The sequence below is a fragment of the Periplaneta americana genome, chromosome 13 (assembly GCF_040183065.1).
Source record: "Periplaneta americana isolate PAMFEO1 chromosome 13, P.americana_PAMFEO1_priV1, whole genome shotgun sequence".
In the NCBI taxonomy this organism is placed as follows: domain Eukaryota; kingdom Metazoa; phylum Arthropoda; class Insecta; order Blattodea; family Blattidae; genus Periplaneta; species Periplaneta americana.
This window is the reverse complement of record NC_091129.1, coordinates 135,091,647-135,100,053: the sequence shown is the minus strand read 5'-3', so window position 1 is coordinate 135,100,053 and position 8,407 is coordinate 135,091,647. Positions and strand designations below refer to the sequence as shown.

The window sequence follows — 8,407 nt, the reverse complement described above, 5'->3', positions numbered from 1 at the left end:
GATACAGCGTCGTTAAATAACCGATAAAATTTGACTGTGAAACTAGCAGACTCAGGATCGATTTCTGATTGGGGCAAAGTTGTCTGATTGAGGTTATCCAGAGATTTTCCTCAGTCCATTAAGAGCAATCAGTTCTGGTTAACTTTCAGCATCACTTGGACTCATTTCACCATCATGATCATCTTCATCCATCGATTGCAAATTTGTGCAACGTCAAGAAAAAAATTCCAGTACGTAATTCATTATTCATCCGTGTTTAATGATTCATCTAGTGACATCTAGAGTATTTATTCTTCGTTTACACTACGACAAAAACAAAGCCACTCTTCACACACCTAAACAACATAAACAGCAAATACACACATTCGGCAGTAAGTCGCGTATATACACAACACATCTTCGCAAATCCACCGAACACAAACAACAGAACAACACTGGAGAAACTCCTCTACAACTACCACCAGCCCTCACCACCAAACTAAAACACACAAACAAAACCGCATACACGTGTTGGAAATTTGAGTACTGTCTGAGAGGACACACGACAGCAACAGAGAGGCAGATCAATAAAATAACACCACACCATGAAAGTCTCCATAACCATTCAGACGCTTCTGCCACCGGAAGGGGAAACTTAAAAAAAAAAAAGTATGTATGTATGCACAGTGTTCTGCCCAAGAGCATGTCTTTAACTGCAAATCCAGCATTTTTCATTCTTCCCAATTTCTTGCTTTCCTCTTAATCTCCCCATATAATACCTTAATGCTGTCTATCAACTGATATCTTTTACCCCGAACTCTTGTCCCGTTCACCATTCCTTAAGCATCGCAAATTAACAAATTAGGCGTACACCAAAATAATTAAAAAAATAAATAAATAAAATAAAATAAAATAAATAAATAAAAAGCCAATCACTGCACTCACACACCTACTGGCACATATGCCAGAAATAGTGTCATATACAGTATTTAAATATTATATTTATTATTATTTATGTACAATGGCTGGAGAGGGCATCCTGCGAGTATAAGACCCCAAAACGGCCTCTGGCTCAAAGCCAGTAAAGTCAATAAACATCATCATCAACATTAAGGCAAATATACCCTACCCCATTATCTCCTGGCCTAGTTGCTTCTCGGTATCACTTATGAGGTTCAGACCTGTCATTGGGAATTTGACTAAACAACAACAATGAACAACAAGGCAAATGTTTGTTTCTAAATGCTTCAGTATGGGAGTAAATTCTTTAATGCAAAACTTGTGTTATCTCCATTTCCTTCAAGCATTGAGTTCAAGTTCCTTTGCGGCTTCTAATTCTGTTTTCTCATTTTTCCTCCTGGTCGGAAATGCACTACAATACTTTGGAATTCACCGTTTGTTTTTTCTCTCAGTACGAATTAGTCAGTGGAGTGATTTTTAATGTTTTCAAGTTTCATTTGCATATACCCTTCCGTTGTTGATTGATTAATTTCATAAGGGCTGGATCAGGATGGATGAATCCGACGCTGACAGGTGGGCCATCCTTACTGGACCCTGCAGGTAAGGCCCCATCATCTACCGACGAGCTCAAGCCTTTAGAACTAGATCAGCACCTGAAACCCCCAGACATCAGCCAGACTATTTTTACTATTATAGATGATAGATAAATGAGGGGGAAGTGGAGAATGTTGGTGGAATGAAAGAAGGAAACGGGAGTACCTCGAGGAAAAACTCTGTACAACGTCTGTTTCGTCCACCACAAATTCTACTGAGACCTGACTGTTGGTTGAACCTGGGCTGCCCAATGGAAGGCCAGTGCGCTAGCACTGTAGCCACAGAAATTTAATCTTAGCTGCTTCAATTCAACTGCCATCACTGCTATTTCCCTGTCACATAGGCCATCTGTCATTAACACTGTTTCATAAAACTTTGAGTATCAGAATTTCTCATTAAATCTCAATTTAATGAGTTTTAGTGTAGATCAGGTAAATTTTGTCAAATAATATTTTTGATGTGATCAATAATATTTATTCAGAATTTAACATTTAACAACGCTGCAGAGCATAAGTAGCAGTATATACTCCTTCACTTTACTGACTTGCAGGGGAGTGGGTGTAATTCCACGTGAAGTACCTTGACTACAGCGTTGCCTAATTTCCAAAGCCATGCTACTACAGTCCACGAGTGTAATTTGCAATTTTTTTTATGCATTTAATAGAAACCTGTTTCATGAAACCCATCCACACCTGTGGAGTAACGGTCAGCGCGTCTGGCCGCGAAACCAGGTGGCTCGGGTTCGAATCCCGGTCGGGGAAAGTTACCTGGTTAAGGTTTTTTCCGGGGTTTTCCCTCACCCAATACGAGCAAATGCTGGGTAACTTTCGGTGCTGGACTCCGGACTCATTTCACCGACATTATCACCATTTCATTCAGATGCTAAATAACCTAGATGTTGATACAGCGTCATAAAATAACCCAATAAAATTTAAAAAAAATCATGAAACCCGCTATCAAAATGAATGCACAAAATACGTTAGGCTATATATTTTTTAAACTGACAGCATATCAACAACATGCTATCCTTCTGAATCCTAAGACATTTGTTGTTTTATTTTTAAAGTTCAATATAACCACAGTCTAGTATATACAGTCACGAAGCTTGAGTTGCGAGGGTACTAGGAACAATAGACTGTGCTGGTACTATTTCACATTGTCTGTGATGAGGCGATAGTAGCGATCCTAGTGGTTAGCAACTATCTATGGATGCATATTCCCTACGTATTGAGCTTCGTGACTGTATATACTAGACTGTGATATAACTCTACTCTTAAAAAAAAGCCACTGTCATGAGGAAAAATGCTGAAAAAATATGTACTCAGGAAACTATATGTACTTTTTTGTTTATAAGAACCATATCTGAAAAGGAATGTAATATATTCCCTTCCACTCTGTCTTCGAGTATTGAATGTATTGAATGCAAGGAAGTTGTTGTTGTTGTTTTCTAATGCCAGGCGTTTGACAATAAAGTCATTTGACCTCTTGCACTCCAATATTTTTCAAAGATATTATCATGACTAGCCACTGAAGCACAGATTTTGAGGTGTTCCGAATCCATTTCTTGGTTTGAGTTGCACAATGGGCAGTTAGGGGACTGATATATTCCAATTCTATGCAGGTGTTTGGCCAAACAATCATGGCCTGTTGCCAATCTAAATGCAGCTACAGACGATTTTCGTGGTAAATCGGGAATTAATTGTGGATTTTGATGCAGAGAGTTCCATTTTTTCCCTTGGGATTGAGTTATCAAATTTTGTTTGTTGAAGTCTAAGTATGTAGATTTAATAAATCTCTTCACAAAGTAATACGTAGATTTAGTAACAGGTCTGTAAATAGCAGTGCTGCCCTTCTTTGCTAAAGCATCCGTATTCTCGTTTCCCAGGATTCCACAATGGGATGGTATCCATTGGAATACAATTCTTTTATTGAGTGATAATAATGCAAGGAAGTTAAAAAGTATTTAGCCTACTTATTCAATGCATTTACTGTATCTTATCGATAATTATGTTATAACTAAAATATTTCTAACTTTTCATTGCAGATAACCGATGAATTTCAAATTTGCGGCAAATTTGAACCAATAGAAGAGATCTCCAATCTTAGTGCCAGTACCAGCACACATTCAGAATCGGATAGAAGAGTGAAAAGAAAAAGGAAGGACCACGATTATTATGCGAAGAGAAACCAGGAGGTGTATGAATCTGTAAATATAGTGAACCAAGATGGGACTACTGAAGATGAATACTCTGTTTTCGGAGCATACATAGGTCATAAAATCAGGAAACTTCGCACACAAAAATTACGAGCTGTTGCTCAAAATCGAATAAGTAATCTACTATTCGAAATAGAAATGTCTAGTGAAAATGAAGGTGATTGACAACCATCTGCTCTGGTGTTTCAAATTGTGAAAATGAAAGTGACATCATTTCTTTCCCTAACTGGAACGTTCACGAATATCATTGGGTTGTAATAACTGTACTCCTATATTTGCACCAGAATTATTATCATTGTTCATAAAAACAAACTTACCTGTGATTCATTTATTTCATTGTGTACTGTATGGCAGTGGCGGCTGCTGATCATGTTGCAGCGTTGCACAACGACCAAGTTTTTCCCGCACATTAAAATGTTGTTTATATTAAATAACTAAACAGATTTTAAGTTTCCTTCTCGTCCAATTTAAATATATACACTTTTTTTTATTTATATATCATTCAAGAATTTGAGTATAAAATAATCAGCGTTTATAAAATTCATCAAATTGTGAATACTTCAGAAGTGGTCGTTATGCGGCTCAAGCAACAGCCAGATTCGTGTAGCGGCTGGTACTGAAGGCAGGCTCAGTTCAGCGTTCCCTATCCCAGCAGTTAACACAGCTGGTCGCGGCACAGCTCTTGCAACAACCGGTAGCAAATAGTTCTTGTATTTGCCCGTACATTGCAGAAGTGACCATTCCGAATGGACACAGTCGCTGGATGAATAGTGACTTGAGACGAAATTTTCAGATTTTTTCCGAGTCTTCGTTTCTTACGGGGTTTCTCACTTCCTGACTCCCTATTTCCTGACCAACGTGTAGTTAGGTGAGCACGTGGTCCAGTCATTTTATAATAGTGTGAAATCCATTTAATCCTCTCTTAAATATTTAGTTTTTGTTGGAATTTAAATAGTTTTATGTGAATTGTGCTGCATAATACAATTTTTTTTTTTATTGGATGTTATATTTTCGTCAAGTTTGTAACATAGGTACGTAGGCATATAACGTTATGAATTTTGTTTAATTGTTTAAAAAACAGGAACTTTTCTGGAGTTTAATGAGTTTTATGTGAAATGTGGTAGTTATCACAATTTTTATAGTGCATTGTGAAGTGATGTTTTCTTCAAGTTTGTGATATACATGCGTTTACCATTATGAATTCTGTAAATAGTTTACAAAACAAGAACTTCTCTGTACTTTCTGACGAAGAAAAATAAAAAAATTAAAGAACTTGGTAGACCATTGCCTGATCTAAATATTGTCCAGACAGTTACTACAGGGAAAAGACAGTTCAAGGGAATTTTTAGAAAGGAAATTTACAATAATCATGACTGGCTTTGTGGTTGTGAAGTGAAAAACGCACTGTTTTGTTTTCCGTGTATTTTGTTTGATGGGGAACAGTCGTGGACAAGAACGGGCATTACTGATATTAATCATTTAAGTACCAGCATTGGATTAAAATGTTCATGACCATGTACTGATAAAGGTAACTAATTCTACCCCACTCATCACAGAAAGTGCAACACCTAGACCAGGGGCGGCTTTCGAAGAGGGGCTGCGGAGCTGCAGCACCCCCAGACATTTGTGACTCTTGTCTCGTTTTATGTTGTGAAAAACATTTATTATACAGTCTCTATTTAGCGGCTCGAATTTTTAAAAAAGTTTCGCTCTCAATGACATGCACGCAATCGTTAGTGAAGTCACTTCCTCCCCTGATGCTGCCAGAGCGAAACCAGACACAAGGACAATAAAGTGAAGCCACTTCCTCCCCCTGGAGCTGCCAGTCTCGTCTCGGATGCTTTGCGCGTTAGTTTTACTCCTCCTCTCTGCTACCCCTTGTCTTGAATCCAGAGTTTCCAGACGCTGCAAAATTTGCAGCAGTTTGTCAGTAGCGCGGAGTTTTAAATACATTTTCTTTAATGTTGTGAGTATAACAAGTGCAACAATGTTTAATTCTGTACAATATTTACAGTCTATTCAGTTCAGTACCTTAACAATTCAGGAGAAATGTGAAATTAAGTGCCCATCAGTTAAATCTCATAACAGAAAGAGCCGCTAAACAAAATACAAAGGCTCGCATATTTTTTGCTAATTTATCCAGTACCCCTGCTTTCTTTTCTCGATCTCCACTCAGTCTGTATTAGGTTAATGTGTTTCAAAGACAATTCCATCAGCTGGGGCAACAAGATGGATTTAAAATTAGAACAGTAAATGTTGTTCATGAGAAGGAGCCATTGCTAGAATGTTTTCAAACCATATAATGGAATCTGAAACATATAACAACATCATAATAAATGAGGCAAGCGCCCTGGTGCGTACTCTTGAAGATCCTGAATTTAATTTCTGGTTCAGTTATTTTTTTCATTTATTGATGTATCATGTATATATATATTATACAACCAACTACAACTTCGCCAGTTAGATATTTATAAGGTTGAAATTTGTATATAAAAAATTAAATTATGGTTTATTTAACGGCACTCGCAACTGCAGGGGTTATATCAGCGTCACCGGTGTGCCGGAATTTTGTCCGCAGGATTCTTTTAAATGCCAGTAAATCTACTAACATGAGCCTGTCTCATTTAAACACAACTTACAAGATAAGGCGCGTAGAACTAATCTTTAAATAAAGTAAGTTGCTTGGTTTATTTTTGTATGCAGCCCCCCTTAATTCAATACGCACGAACCGCCACTGACCTAGACCCAAACTTCACTGGCTGCCACTGCTGTATGGACAAATGTACAGTATTGGTATAAAATAAACTGACTCATGCAAATTACATACATTTCCTCGTTATAAAACTGTTTCAAACGGCTAACACTTGTATCCCTCTAAATATTTTATTATCACAAATCCGTAACACTTCCTTGTAGTTGAAAGATGGCCCTTTCCTTTACACCACTGCCTCATTTTCTTGCATTCATACGGGGTGATGAGGGGATCCAAAACTAAGATAAAAAAAAATAAATAAATTTTCAGTCCTGTATTCTACAAGCATGAATATAGTTAACGAAAGAAATGCCCTTAGAAAGTGTTATTTATTCATTAATTCATTTAGTGTTCTGCCCAAGGGCATGTCTTTCACTACAAATCCAGCATTCTCCAATCATTCCTAGTTTTTACCTTCCTCTCATGATTCATATATCTTAATGTCGTCAATCATCTGATATTTTCTGCCCTGAACTCTTCTCCCGTTCACTATTTCTTCTTGTGCATCCTTCAGTAAGCAGTTTCTTCTCAACCGGTGACCCAACCAATTTCTTTTCCTCTTCCTGATCAGTTTCAGCATCATTCTTTCTTCACCCACTCTTTCCAGCACCGCTTCATTTCTTATTCTGTCTGTCCACATTCTTCTCCATATCCACATTTCAAATGTTTCTATTCACTTCTCTTCACTTCATCGAAATGTCCATGTTTCTGTCCCATACAATGTTGCACTCCAAGTACTTCACTAGTCTCTTCCTTAGTTCTTTTTCCAGAGGTCCGCAGAAGATTCTCCATGATGTTCTGAGGCATATTAGGGAAAATGTGAGATGCAAACAGCCTCAGATGTGGAAGAACAGAGACTGGATGTTGCTTCATGACAATGCACTGCTCACATTTTACTCGAGAGGAACTTCCTGACTGTACCCTATGCTATTTACTCTCATGACCTGACCCTGTAACAGCTACTTCTTCCTAAAAAGAAACTGAAGTTGAAAGGATGTCGTGGTCTACCCTTTGAAGGGATCCAAATAGAATCACAGAAAGTGCCGAACATGCGAACGCTGGCAGATTTTAATGAATGCTTCCAAAAATAGAAAAATCGCTGGAACCATTGCATATAAGTCAAGATGACTACTTTGAATGTGACGGTGGAAATAAGGACTTTTAAGTTTTTTGCTGTTCGTATATATACACATAGGCTATATGTAAATTGTTAGAGTAAATAAAATCTGGAATATTTCTTTTACTAATGGCAGATACTTGACTGTTCGTCATTCACCCATATGAAGCTAGTTGCGTAGACCAGTGCTTCTCAACCTATGGTCCACAGAAACGAGATATATTTTTCTGATGGGATTTCAATTAAACTTCATTGCATTCTCTGACTTTTCTCATCTTGAAGGAATATTTGTTTGCTTGTGTCAGACTTGTGAGATACAGAGTTTACCAGGAATGAGATCACCTGAGGGATTTCCCTTAGCTTGCAGGTTTAGCCTACCTATGTGTTACTTTAGATTTTTTAATTCTTTAACTTCAATTTTTAGGGTCCAGCTTTAGGTGTTCACCACTCAGGATAAGATTGAAGCAATGATAAAGAAATTACACTTGAGTCTGTGTTGTCAATCGAGAATTCGATTAATTTCGCACTCTAAGTAACTCTAACAACAAATGTTGATAGATTCTTGTCCGATATCGTTGGGAGTATGAAGAATATCTTGATTTATTAACATTAAAATTTATTAAGGAAATATTTTCCTATCTGCAATTGAAAAAACAATTGTGTGAAACCCTTCTGTGTGACATAAAGTAGTTCGTCCGTCAAAGATGAAGAAAAGCTGTTAGTTATTATCTTCTGACTCGAGCTTAAAAATCGTCTTTCCCATAACGACCTTGTTGTAATCTTATCTGCA

The 8,407-nt window shown here is 37.4% G+C and overlaps 1 long non-coding RNA gene across 1 annotated transcript; it reads right to left on the bottom strand.

The window, feature by feature from the left end:
- Positions 1–5,171: 5,171 nt before the first annotated feature.
- LOC138712461 (uncharacterized) lies at positions 5,172–7,082 on the bottom strand. Its single transcript, XR_011335716.1, has 2 exons — positions 6,488–7,082; positions 5,172–5,316 (listed from the first exon to the last, which is right to left on the bottom strand). It is a non-coding gene; the product is annotated as an uncharacterized lncRNA (long non-coding RNA).
- Between the last annotated feature and the right edge of the window lie 1,325 nt (positions 7,083–8,407).